This window comes from Pan troglodytes, chromosome 5, assembly GCF_028858775.2.
Source record: "Pan troglodytes isolate AG18354 chromosome 5, NHGRI_mPanTro3-v2.0_pri, whole genome shotgun sequence".
NCBI lineage: Eukaryota > Metazoa > Chordata > Mammalia > Primates > Hominidae > Pan > Pan troglodytes.
In genome coordinates, this window is record NC_072403.2 from 166966225 (window position 1) to 166980400 (window position 14176).

The 14176-nt window shown below is 46.9% G+C and overlaps 1 protein-coding gene and 1 pseudogene across 3 annotated transcripts in view; both read left to right on the forward strand.

Annotated features, from left to right (window-relative positions):
* The first annotated feature begins 230 nt into the window (after window positions 1–230).
* Window positions 231–14176, forward strand: part of TIAM2 (TIAM Rac1 associated GEF 2) — a 264322-nt gene continuing 250376 nt past the window's right edge. For 2 of the 3 annotated variants that reach the window (XM_009452282.5, XM_054686446.2), the window contains exon 1: window positions 231–413. The gene's annotated coding sequence lies outside the window, so the exon portion shown is untranslated. The remainder of the gene's footprint in view (window positions 414–14176) is intronic. The other variant, XM_009452286.5, reaches the window with a different exon arrangement.
* On the forward strand, window positions 10491–11168 carry LOC134810384 (ribosomal RNA small subunit methyltransferase NEP1-like; annotated as a pseudogene).

The window sequence follows — 14176 nt, forward strand, 5'->3', positions numbered from 1 at the left end:
GTAGCGGGCAGAGCCCCCAGCTCACAGTGAGCGCGTGCTCGATGTTTCTTGAATTGTTTTCATTATTTGTGTTGTTCCAAAGAAAGCGCGAGGGACACGGTCCGGGACCAGCCGGGAGCTGGCGCGGGGGTCCTGGGCCTGACGCTGGGCGGGACTGGGGCGTGTCCGGGGCGGGGCGGGGCGGGAGGTGCGGTCGCGGCTACGGCCTGGCAGGCGCTGCGCGCGGGGCCGGGGCAGCGGTAACCGTAACCGTGGCCGCGGCCGCCGCAGGCGCACAGCGCACGTCCAAGTGGAGAACAAAGTGACCCCCAAAACTTCTCCAACTCCTCCCGGCGTTCCCGCGAGGGCCACGCGCCGAGGGTAGCGGAGGGCGGCGCGCGACCGGCTCCACGGAGCCCGGCGCACGACCCGAGGTAAGGGGCGCCCGGGTGAGGGCGCAGGAGGGCGAGGACCGCGCTGGTTGGCGGCGGCTCCGGGTCTCCTGCGGGCGGGGCGGCGCGCGGCCGGCGGTCCCCTCCCTTCCCCTTTGTTGGCCGCCCCTTTCTGCCCCCGCTTTCCTGGGAGTCCCGCGGAAGGTCGCGGCTGCGGGGCGCTGCCTGGCACCCTCTCCCCGGAGGGCGGCAGCGTCCGGGCACAGCCTGGCACGGGGGACGAAGCACTTTCCAGAAGGCTCTGAAACTAGGTCCCCTCGCGCTGCGCGACACGCCAGGACCCACTTTCAGCCCCGGTCCCATCCCGGATGGGAGGAGGCGGCGCCCCGGCCTCCAGATACCGAGGTTCTCCCCCAAAGCCGAGCCGTGGGTGCCCGGAGGGGAGCGCCCGCTGCGCCCACGCCCGCCCGGCGACCTCGGAGCCTCAGAAAGGCGCTGCGGCGAAGCAGGATCCCAGGCGGTCGGCTCAGCGAGTGTAGACCGTGCGGTCCCTGCTCAGCCCCTCCGGCCTTTCCGAGCGCGGGAGCCATCCCGGACGGGCGCGGCTCCTGGGGGAGCTGAGGTGCCAAGTTTCTGTGAAAGCCGACACGTTGTGCCCCTAATGGATCCTATTTACCAAAAACAGTTCAGAAAGAAAAGAGTCCATTCTTCCAGCCATTCGTTGCTGACAGCCGCTGGAAAGGTCTGGGAGTAACATTGCACGAGGTATTTCTATCTTTAAGGAGCGGTGAAATTTAATATTGATGAGCTTGCATGCCTTTTTTTTTTTAAAATAGACAAATAGGTTAACTTTATTTAAAGAGGGAGAAGGCTGCTTGATTCCAAAGATAATTTCATTCAGGGGGAGGTTTTCCTGCTTTTCTCTGCAGAATTCAGGCAAGAGGCCACTTGGTGACACTCCTCAGCCTCCTTGGGTAATGGTGAGACCTTTATTTACTATGCGATGAAGGGCCTGGGATTCTCTTCTCATGGTTATTCACACATTCTACCTTTTGCTCCCCAAATGATGCTGACCACCTTATTTTAACAGACAACACCGGCTATCTCCAGTTCTCTTTCCAATAGATTTAAGCCAGAGTGTCTCTAAAATCTTACCAAGTTTCGTACAGGTGCGGATCATATGCTATAAATGTTTCAGTCCTAGGCTCTGGATAAAAAAGTGTCCATGGTTTTATAATTTGGGCTTAACCAGTAGAACTTGTGTGTATACACTCTTAGAAGTATTTCCTGATGTGCTTAAGATTGTTATGTTTTAAAAATATAGTATCATGATTGGTGCAGTTTTGTAAGCAAACTTTTGTTCCACCGGATTTTACCTGCTCACTTTATAGGAAAATAAAACTTGTTGCTTCAGGGTGTCAGAGGTTTTTGTGTTGGGTAAATGTAAAAGAACATGGCAAGGTATAACTGAAGAAGAGTTTATTATTTACAGTGGCAAAACACGCCCCTAATGACCTCAGAATCAGCTTTCAACACCTTCACATACCATACTAAGATGCTTCATAATGTGGCACCTGCCTGCCTTTCCAGTTCCATCTACTGACCTTCCCCAGGCCTCCTGGCTCTCCCCCGCTTGCGCACTGCGTGCTCTAGACACATCAAGCTACTCAGAAGTTGTTATTTCCAGACCATTGTTTGGAATGAATGAAATTCTGCTTACACTGTTCTTACTCCTCTTGCCCATCTGTCAATTACCCACACATTCTTAATGTGTCAGTCAAATACCTTCTCTAGGAAGCTTTTCTTCCTTATCCGTAGGCGAAGTTAAGCTCCTCCTCCTCCAGTAGTCAGTGCTTCTACTAGAACACATTTTTGTATATACCTCTGGCACTGCCACCTTGCACAGTTGTTCAGGCTGTTCACTACACAAGGTCATCTTGTCCAACAGGCAATTGGAGGCTGAAATCCGATTCACACCCCACTTGCCAAGCCTCTAGTGCGCTCCTCTCCATTGGAGAGGATACATTTGGCAATTTAACCAAAAGTACAGTATGGGTTAGTAGTGACCCTAAGCCTATCCCCACTACTGTACTTAGCATCCATCACTTCAACTGATGTAATAGGAGCTCAGTTAAGGTTTCTAGGTTCCGTGAATGAGTGAAGAAAGAAGGGATTTTTTTTTTTTTTTTTTTTGAGACAGGATCTCCCTTTGTCGACCAGGCTGGAGTGCAGTGATATGATCTCAGCTCACCGCAGCCTCAGCCTCCCCAGCTCAATTGATCTTCCTTCTCTGCCTTCCAAGTAGCTGGACTACAGACGCGTGCCACCACACCTGGCTAATTAAAAACATTTTGTAGAGACGGGGTTTCGCCATGTTGCCCAGGCTGGTCTCAAACACCTGAGCTCAAGTGATCCACCCTCCTTGGCCTCCCAAAGTGCTGGGATTGTAGGCATGAGCCACCGTGTCCGGCCAGAAAAGATTACTTCTCACGAACTCTAGAAAGAAGTAAGAGTTTGGGGGCAGATTTTTTTGTATAAGTCAGTATACAGAAATATGCTTCAGTTTGCTTTATCTTATGTCTGGGCTGTTCAAATGATGCTTAGACAGATGTCTTCTCCTTGATTACAGGGAAGAATCTGCGAGTGTGAATTCATGGGTGGGCGTCAGGGATTTGTGTCAACATGTGGTGCTTTGTCAGCTGATGACTTTTCTAGCCACTCAGGTTTACGTGTCTAATCGTGATTTGCTAAGAGAGATAAGGGGGCAAGAAACTTGCAAGTAAGGCCCTAAAGAGCTTTGCTCGCATAAACATGTGCTAATAAATTGCATTGAAGTGCCGTTTTGTATATAAGAATTTAAGCCATCCTAAAGTGAGATGTCACAGAATTAAACTAAGAAAGTAAGAAGGGTTTGAGTCTGATTTATTTAGGATCTCCAATGAGATCAGTATTTAATATCACAGTTTTATGCATGAAAAATGCAGTTTTCATTGGGAAGGGGCCATTTGCAAGCTGAATTGGCTGCAAGAGTTGTAAAAATGCTCCAAATTTTGTATGTAGTTAAAAATTAACAATTTGTGGGGTGATCTGGTGGCATTTTTCAAGCTACAATCAATATGTGAATTATCATGCAAGCATTTATAAGATTGTGATATAAAATTATATACTTGTAGATGTCAAAAGTGTTTGCTAGTTATATGGAATCTTGGAATCTCTAGAATTCATAACATTGGAATAACTTTAAGGATAATATGGATCAATTCTCCCATTTTATGGGTAAGGAAACTGAGTCCCAGGAACTTATCCAGGGTCACTGAGCTTGTGTAGAGGCATAGCCAGGACGAGCTTTCAGATTTCCTGGCTTCGACTTCATATTCAAGTACCTATAAGAACAGCCTTCTGTATATTCCATCATTGGCCTCACTTGGGAAATCTTGAAGGTACAGGCTTAATTTTAAGATCTCAGGGAAAGAAAAGATTTTCAGTGCCAAACACAATGCCCTGGGTAAAGTAGGCATGTGATAAATATTTGCTGAGTGGAGGAATGAATGAACAAACCAGATGACAACTTCCTTATTTAAAGTAATTGATAAGAAATGATGCAAAGTCCATTTGGAGTGGAATTTGGCCCATGTGTTTGTATTTCTTAAATGCCATAAAAAGTATTGGTTAAACTTTATGGAAAAGATGGGCATCTCTATTATATATTCAAAGACATTTGATATGCTATAGGAAAAATAATTAATTAATTAATTAATTTTTTTGAGACAGAGTCTCGCTCTGTCACCCAGGCTGGAGTGCAGTGGCGATCTCAGCTCACTGCAACCTCCATCTCCTGAGTTCAAGCGATTCTCCTGCCTCAGCCTCCCGAGTAGCTGTGATTGCACCCACCACCACACCTGGCTAATTTTTGTATATTTAGTAGAGATGGGGTTTTGCCATGTTGGCCAGGCTGGTCTCGAACTCCTGACCTCAGGTGATCCACCTGCCTCGGACTCCCAAAGTGCTGGGATTACAGGCGTGAGCCACCGCTCCTGGCCAGGAAAAATAATTTTTATTTCTTTATTATTTTCTATAGGAGAAGTTAGAACTCCTAACAGAAAAGCGTAATGAAAAAGCTCAGGATTTGGAATCACTAAGTTTGTCTGAAAACTAGCTTTGCTTCTGCAGACCATAAATGTCACCGGCCTCAGTTTCTTGTAACTTCTTTTTTTATTTTTTTTGAGACGGAGTCTCACTCTGTATCCCAGGCTGGAGTGCTGTGGTGCCATCTTGGCTCACTGCAACTTCTGCCTCCCGGGTCCTGGTTCAAGCAATTCTCCTGCCTCAGCCTCCCGAGTAGCTGGGATTACAGGTACGTGCCACCATGCCCAGCTAATTTTTGCATTTTTAGTACAGACGGGGTTTCTCCATGTTGGTCAGGTTCGTCTTGAACTCCTGACCTTGTGATCCGCCCACCTCAGCCTCCCAAAGTGCTGGGATTACAGGTGTGAGCCACCGCGCCCGGCCTCTTGTAACTCCTTAAATCTTAGAGTTGTTACAAAGATCAAACGAGCTGAAGTGCATGAAAGCACTTTGCAAACTTTGGAACAATGAACAGTAAGAGGAGTTAGAAGCTGTGGCAGTGACTACTTGGCCTGTGCATACATCATCTCATTTATTCCTCTGAATTTAAAAAAAGTAGACTTTTGTGGAATAAGGAAGAAATTCATGCTTAAACAACTCCCTCAATGTTAAACATGTATTGAGTGAGCCCCCTATGATGTGTTAAGAACTGTTAAGCTGGGCTGGGTGCGGTGGCTCACGCCTATAATCCCAGCACTTTGGGAGGCCAAGGGGCAGATCACCTGAGGTCGGGAGTTCAAGACCAGCTGACCAACATGGAGAAACCCCGTCTCTACTAAAAATACAAAAATTAGTGGGCGTGGTGGCACATGCCTGTAATCCCAGCTACTTGGGAAACTGAAGCAGGAGAATCACTTGAACCCGGGAGGCAGAGGTTGTGGTGAGCTGAGACTGTGCCATTGCACTCCAGCCTGGGCAACAAGAGGGAAACTCTGTCGCAAAAAAAAAAAAAAAAAAAAATCCAAAAAACTGTTACGCTCTGAACACGATGGTCAGTAAGAGAACTTACTTTAAGTAGAGAACAGTAAGTGACATTAAGTGACACAAAAGCAAATTCCTTAAGTTTTAGGTGGAGGAGTGATAGGTCAGATTTGCATTTGAAACCAGTTCCGTTCAGGCACCTTGGCTTACGCCTGTAATCCCAGTACTCTGGGAGGCCGACGCTGGGGATCACTTGAGGTTGGGAGTTCAAGACCAGCCTGGCCAACATGGTGAAACCCTGTCTCTACTAAAAATACAAAAATTAGCTGGGTGTGGAGGTGCACATCTGTAGTCCGAGCTACTCGGGAGGTTGGGGCATGAGAACTGCTTGAATCCGAGAGGTGGAGGTTGCAGTAAACCAGGATTGCGTCACTGCACTCCAGCCTGGGCAACAGAGCGAGACCCCGTCTCAAACAAACAAACAAAAAAAGAAACCAGTTTCTTTTTCGATTGTTGTGAGTAGATTTAGGGAAGCAAGCCTGGAAGAAAGAAAGTCAGTGGTAACAGTGTAGATCATCAAAGGCGGTGGCAGTAGAATAGTGGGGACAGACATGGAAGAAGATTCCAGAAATATAAAGGAAGTGCGATGGACTTGGTGACTGAGAAAATGGAGGGCAGGGAGAATCACATCCAGTAAAGGATGACACCCAGGCTGCTCACCCATATGACAACCCAGAAGGAGAAGGTTGGAGACCTGTGGGATGCTTTACCCAAGTTCACGTAGTTTGAAATTTCACAGCTGAGATTTGAATCCAGGTCTGTCTGACCACATGATCCTTCCACTCTTCTATCCTGACCCAATGGTTAGCATGCCCTTAATTGTAAACAAATAAAGGATCTTAATAAAAATCATCTAGCATTTGAAAGCTTTTATTTTTTGTGAAATGTTTTTTCATAACATTAAGGAAAAAAAAATGCCCACGGATGGTTACCGCCAGCAGACATAGGCTGGTGCCCTGAGAAGGTTCCCTGCCAGAAGCGTATAATGTATTTCCTCTCCTGGATGTTACATGGCCTGGGCTCTGGCCCACTCCTCTCCAGGCATTCCATCGAGCTGGAAATTGGTCTGCTTTGTTTTCATTTATGAGGTTTGTAGATTGAGTAACAGAATCTGGACTGCAGTGTTCATTGTGTTTTCATGGTGTTGGATTACAAGCTTTCTTTTAAATTCATGGTTAGGTTTCTGAATGTGCCTTTTGGACATAGTTCTTCATGAGTTCCCATTACTAAGTGATTTCTTTGCATTGGGAACAGTATGTAAAACTCGAATTTTGAAGCTTCTTTTGTCAGTAGTTTGGGAAATGGCTTAATAAATAAGCTTGCAAATCTTTCCTTATGCTGGTGAAAGTGAAGGATTCTCATTGCTTTTAAAATATAGTGATGAATTTTAGTGCAATATTTTGTGTTATTTTAAAATTCAAAAAAATTATATTGTTGTTGTCTAGTAAAGAGCATTCTGTGCCTTAAGATTTTCATCTCTAAAAGAAGGATGACAGCAGTGCCTTCTTAGAATATTGTTTTGAGGATTGAGAAATTAATGAATTAACATAATACAGCTGGGTGTAGTGGCTCACGCCCATAATCCCAGCACTTTGGTAGGCTGAGGTGGGATGATCAATTGAGGCCAAGTATTTGAGACCAGCCTAGGCAACATAGTAAGACCCTGTCTCTGTAAAAAAATACAAAAATTAGCTGGGCATAGCGGCATATGCCTGTAGTCCCAGCTACTAAGGAGGCTGAGATGGGAGGATTGTTTGAACCCAGGAGGTCGAGGCAACAGTGAGCCATGATCACGCCACTGCACTCCAGCCTGGGTGACAGAGCAAGACCTCGTCTCAAAATAAAATAAAATTAGCATAATATGCTTAGAACCTGGTCTGACGAAATGAGAAAGTTCACTAAGTGTTTTCTATTTCTTTCTGTCATTTTTTTCCTTGCATTATTCCCTGTCTGGTTAACCCCCAGTCATCCACGGAGACCCAGAAAAGCCTTCCATCTGAGTTGCTTCTTAGGTACTTGTGTCTATATCAATTGTTGCATTCATCATATAATATTTAATTCTTGATGACTTCTCCATCACACAGGGAGTGCTTTGCTTGTTTTATTTATTTATTTATTTATTTTTGACACAGAGTTTCGTTCTGTTGCCCAGGCTGGAGTGCAGTGGTATGATCTCAGCTCACTGCAAACTCTGCCTCCAGGGTTCGAGCAATTCTCCTGGCTTAGCCTCCCAAGTAGTTGGGATTACAGGCACCCACCACCACACCCAGCTAAGTTTTGTGTGTGTGTGTGTTTTTTTTTTAGTAGAGACAGGGTTTCACCATGTTGACCAGGCTAGTCTCGAACTCTTGACCTCAGGTGATCTGCCCTCCTTGGCCTCCCAAAGTGTTGGGATTATAGGTGTGAGCCACTGAGCCCAGCCATGCTTGTTTTATTTTTGTACCGCTTTTATATCCAGCCTGGTGCTTTAGTGAACACTCTTAAATGGTGGTTGACAGAATGTGTGAAGTGTTCACTGAAATTGTTTTTAAAAGTATTATAATATGGTTATGAGATTGAGAGACCCTTTGCCAAATATTTGACTCTCTAAATGGACTTTATCAATAACAAAGTGCTGAAAGTTAAAATATATAAAGGTTGATCTGTTTTTTTCCCAAGCGTGGAATTGTGGCAAGGTTATTGTATTGGATATTAACAGCTCTAGATTCTGGTGTGGAATATACCTTTTACCCATTTGGCAGGTCACCTAAACATTTGAGGGACTTAGCTTCCTCAGGGAGAGAATAAAATATATATATATATTTTGAGATGGAGTCTCGCTCTGCCGCCTAAGCTGGAGTGCAGTGGTGTGATCTCGGCTCACTGCAACCTCCGCATCCCAGGTTCAAGCAATTCTACTGTTTCTGCCTCCTGAGTAGCTGGAATTACAGGCACGCGCCACCATGCCCAGCTAATTTTTGTATTTTTAGTAGAGACGGAGTTTCACCATGTTGGCCAGGCTGGTCACAAACTCCTGACCCCAGGTAATCCACCCGCCTCGGCCTCCCAAAGTGCTGGGATTACAGGTGTGAGCCACCGTGCCCGGCCATAAAATTGTTTTCTAATGATTCCCAGCGTCTCCTGGCAATGGATCCCTAAATCTTTCTCATTAACCTTCTTCTTCAGGCCTTGTACTAAGGTTATGATTGGCAGAATAATAGTCATACTTGTCATCACTCTGTATAACCATGAAGCTGGATGCAAATGAGGGCTCTCAAAAGCGCATTGGTGCATATGAGCAGAAATGAAGGAAGAACACATCTGGAATCCATCAAAACGAATTAAGTTATCTTTTGTGTTGGTGGCATTTGAAACTTCTGGGATCAATACCTACTGCATGAATACATGAAGCCTCGATGAACGTTTGCTGAATCAGGAACCAACATATTTTCCCATTTCACGTGTCCATTTTGAACTTTCCCTCCGGAAAATCTTAGTCATTCTGTGAAACTGGAGTTAGCCGTAGTAACCCTCCCTTGACAACCGTCTACTGAACGGCTTGATGGGAAGCCACTGTGTGTCATATGGGCAAATACCTTGAGGTTACACAAGATTTAAAAGAAAATCAGAAACCTCACTGATTGGATCCATTTGTTGTGGATACACTCACCGCCTCCTAGCAGGTCCCACTTGCTTGCATCTTCTTCTGTATTGGAATTTTGTTGTTGTATTAGGTTGGTGCAAAAGTGACTGTGGTTTTTGCCATTGAAAGTAATGGCAAAAACCACGATCACTTTTGCATCCACTTAATAACTCAAGAGCACTGGCTTCCCCAACCTTCCAGGCTTATCTCAAGCATTCCTTCTAAAGCTTTTCTCATTTTCTGACCCTTCATTTCCTCTTGAGAAGTAATCACTCCGTCCTCACCACCCTCAGGGTTCATCCTCCACATGGCCAACTTCCGTGTACGGTGGTTATAACACCTTGTGTGTACGATGGTTGTATGTGTCTCTGTGTCCTACTTTCTCTCGATGTTGGGTTCCTTATTAATAATATACAAGTGATCATTCTGGCTGGGTGCGGTGGCTCACACCTGTAATCCCAGCATTTTGGGAGGCCGAGATGGGCGGATCACTTGAGATCAGGAGTTTGAGACCAGCCTGGCCAACATGGTGAAACCCTGTCTATACTAAAAATACAAAAATTAGCTGGGTGTAGTGGCAGCTGCCTGTACTCCCAGCTACTCAGGAGGCTGAGGCAGGGAGAATCACCTGAACCTGGGAGATGGAGGTTGCAGTGAGCCAAGATTGCACCACTGCACTCCAGTCTGGGCGACGGAGCGAGACTCCATCTCTCCCAACTCCCCCCAAAAAAGTGCATTCTGTTGAGTCTGTTGTGTGAGATGTTTTGCACTTATGTGACTTTTATCAGTGCCTTTGCTTTTCTCCATTTCGATGGGTGACAGAAGATGAGCTATTTGAAAGAACTTGTATGTGTTTCATTGAATTGTTCTTGGTGTTTGTCCAGTCAGAGGTAATCCAGGCAGTCAGCATATATTACTGAAAAGAAGACTGGATCCCTGGGTTTTGGGTAGTTTTGCCAAAAATAGCTGCATGATCTTGAACAAAATAGTATATTCTCTCTGGGTTACCATTTCTTTATTTGTAACTTTGGGAGTTGCATTGGACTAAATGAATTTTTGGGGTCCTTTCAACTGTAAAACTCAATGTTTCTATGTAGCTACACAGTATGAGAAAGGAAAAGAAAACATTTTATAAAAATTTAAAAGTAGGGTTGCAAGGGCCAGGCACGGTGGCTCACGTTTGTAATCCCAGCACTTTGGGAGGCCAAGGCGGGCGGATCACGAGGTCAGGAGATCAAGACCATCCTGGCCAACATGGTGAAACCCCGTCTCTACTAAAAATACAAAAAAAAAAAAAAAAAAAAGGTAGCCAGGCGTGGTGGCACACACCTGTAGTCCCAGCTACTTGGGAGGCTGAGGCAGGAGAATGGTGTGAACCTGGGAGGCGGAGCTTGCAGTGAGCAGAGATCGCGCCACTGCACTCCAGCCTGGGTGACAGAGCGAGACTCCATCTCAAAAAAAAAGTAGGGTTGCAAGATGGCCACACTCAGTGTTGGAGTCCAACCTTGCGACCGGAATGATGGGGAGCAGGAACAGAACTTGGATGCTGTGGCGCCCAAGAGGCCCTGACCTGGGGCAGGAAACAAGTTTGGAGGCCATAGGCTCCTTGTGGTGCTGGAGGAGGCCAGTCTGGAGACAGTCCAGGTAGGGAAGACTTAAGAGCTGCTCAGCTGTGACAAGCACAAGTCTATGTTGTTGAAGAATGGACGTGACCCTGGGGAGGTGCGCTCAGACACAGCCCAGCAGAGTGCCCTGACACTGCTGGAGAGTCCCCTGAGCCAAGCTGACGTGCTGCAGGTTTCTACCCACACGCAGAAGAAGGTTCTGATTGAAGTGAGCCCCCAGACCTGAATTCCCAGAACCTTTGACCACTTTTGTGGCCTCATGGTTCAGCTTTTACACAAGCTCAGTGTTGGAGCAGCTGATGGCCCCCAGAAGCTCTTGAAGGTAATTAAGAATCAGTGTCAGATCACTTTAGTTGGAAAGTGAATTATTATTGTTAGAAATAAAATATTTTTATTTTTACTATTTTATCTTATTTTTTTGTTGGAGTCTTGTTCTGTTGCCCAGGCTGGAGTACAGTGGCACAATCTCGGCTCATTGCAACCTCCCCTTCCCAGGTTCAAGCCATTCTACCGCCTCAGCCTCCTGAGTAGCTGGGATTACAGGCACACACCACCATGCCTAATTTTTGTATTTTTAGTAGAGACAGGGTTTCACCGTGTTGGCCAGGCTGGTCTTGAACTCCTGACCTCAGGTGATCCACCTGCCTTGGCCTCCCAAAGTGCTGGGATTACAGATATGAGCCACTGCGCCTGGCCTGGATTCTTATTTACCTTCTCTTTCATATATCCAATTGGATATATGAAAATTGGTACTTTTTTTTTCTTTTTGAGATGGAGTCTTGCTCTGTCGTCCAGGCTGGAGTACAGTGGCACAGTCTTGGCTCACTGCGACCTCTGCCTCCTGGGCTCAAGCATTCTCCAGCCTCAGCCTCCTGAGTAGCTGGGACTACAGGTACCTGCCACCATGCCCGACTAATTTTTGTATTTTTAGTAGAGACAGGGTTTCACCACGTTGGTTAGGCTGGTCTTGAACTCCTGATCTCAAATGATCCGCTAGCCTCAGCCTCCCAAAGTGCTGGGATTACAGGCATGAGCCACTGTGCCTGGCTGAAAATTGACACTTTTTTATCCATCCCAGTTGCCAGTGATATGTGAGAGGTGCCCAGCAGTGATACTACTATTTTTGAGATAGGGGCCTTTGCCCACAATAATACCAGTGTGGAATATACAGAGAAGATGGTGTCCATCAGCTGGTATCCCCTTTCTGCTGCCCTCCCCTGTGCAGAACTTACCACAGCCTTTGAATAAGTATGGGGGAGTCATTTGACAGTAGTAGAACCCGTTCTGAAACCAGGAACTGTTGTCATTGTGTCCCTCAATGGTTCTGAACTGACTGCTGGAAGATGACCTTCCTGCCCTGAGACTGTGGAGTCTGGGGAAGCCAGGGCTACACATTAGCTCTTTGTTTATCCTATGAATACTATTCTTTTATATCTGGTTGTTTCGGGGGTCCCTAAACTTAGCAGTATGTACTGGTGTAAACTGTTTCTTCCGCTTGGACCTCAGGGTCAGATGCGAGGTTACAGAGTTAGCAGTTTGGTTCCAGGCTTTAAGGCAGGCTTTAGCGTCGCATTTCCAGCTTCCTGTGCTCTAAAGGAGAGAAACCTGGTTATTTCAGCCATCGAAAGTCTGGAGAAGAACTGGGAAAGAAAGCAGTCATGAATGCTGGTGGTGAAAAACTGAACAAACAGAAGTGATTTTATCTGCTACAGTTCCAGGGTAGGAAAAGTGGAGCAGGCCTTGCCCTCCTCCCTGCCCCGCCGTGGCAGCTGCGGTGGTAGCAGCACATACACAATCACAGTAAATTGGCAGAGGAAACACACAACCGATTCCTGGCTAGAGGGGGAGAGATAAGGCAGTGTGCATGGGGGAGCCGAGAGGGGAGATGTGGGCCCCTCTGCTCCTCCCACAAGAGTTTCCCCTTTGGCCCCAGTGGAGACTTGGTCCGCAGCAGAGGCACAGCTGGGAGCGTCGAGTCTTCCACCTCTCTGACTTTTCTGTTCTCTGGGGCCAGGGAGGCTGTGAAAAGGGGGACAAGTAATTTCTTTTCTTTTCTTTTTTTTTTTTGAGACAGAGTCTCACTCTGTTGCCTAGGCTGAAGTGCAGTGGTGCGATCTCGGCTCACTGCAACCTCTGCCTCCCGGGTTCAAGTAATTCTTGTGCCTCAGCCTCTTGAGTAGCTTGGATTACAGGCGCGCACCACTACACCTGGCTAATTTTTGTATTTTTAGTAGAGATGGGGTTTTGCCCTGTTGGCCAGGCTGTCTTGAACTCCTGACCTCAGGTGATCTGCCTGCCTCGGCCTCCGAAAGTACTGGGATTACAGGCATGAGCCACCGTGCCTAGCTGTGATAAGTAATTTCTGCACCAGTCCTGCTGTAGGCTACCTGCAAGACAAGATGTTTGATTGGAAGGCTGGTCAGAGTCACTTCTAGCTCCTGGTGTGTAGTCTTTCCAGAGTCTTCCTAGTGTGCCTCAGTAAGTCAGAGTAGTCAAGGCCCATACTCTGTATGTAGTAGCCAGGCTAATCCTTGGAGTTCACCCCAAATTTCCAATACCATCTTTCTGTTTTTGTTTGTTTTAGACGGTGTCTTGCTCTGTCACCCAGGCTGGAGTGCAGTGACATGATCTTGGCTCACTGCAACCCCCACCTCCTGGGTTCACGCGATTCTCCTGCCTCAGCCTCCCGAGTAGCTGGGACTCGTTACAGGCGCCCGCCACCACGCCCAGCTAATTTTTTGTACTTTTAGTAGAGACGGGGTTTCACCGTGTTAGCGAGGATGGCCTCAATCTCCTGACCTTGTGATCTGCCCGCCTCAGCCTCCCAAAGTGCTGGGATTATAGGCATGAGCCACTGCACCCGGCCTCTAATACCATCTTTTTTTCCAAGTCTGTTACTCTGTTATGTAACCTGGTATTTTGAGCTTAGCTGTAGGACATTTACTTACCAGGCGAATAGATTATTGCATCACCTTTAACTCCTCTTTCTTTGGTACCATTGCTTTATAAATATAGTAGGCTCCAAAAGAAGATGTGCCCAAGATGGATTTATAGAGTGGGGAGAGGTCGCTGAGGTGGGCACACAGCCTGGAGCATCCCTCACTGCCAGAGTTTGCAGTGAGTCCCTCTCAGCTTCCCAGGCAGGCCTTCACTTACCTTAAGCCATTTGCCCCATGTGAAGAGGCAGAAGGCAGTCATGGAGTAACCCATGATGAGCCAGTGGATGGTCAGTTGCACCAGAGTAGAAGGCTTAGAGGATGGTAATGGAGGTCAGGTTGCCCAAGGCAAGGCTCTCTCCAATTAGCCTGGCAGCCTGAGGAGGGAGGAGTAGCTCATCAGCAGCTTGTCCCTCATTTCCCCTTTCACCTCCACCCTGGAGGCCTGCCTGTCTTTCCACAATGAAAATGAGGAATTCCATCTGGAAGCAGGCCAGGCATCCTGAGTACAGGCTA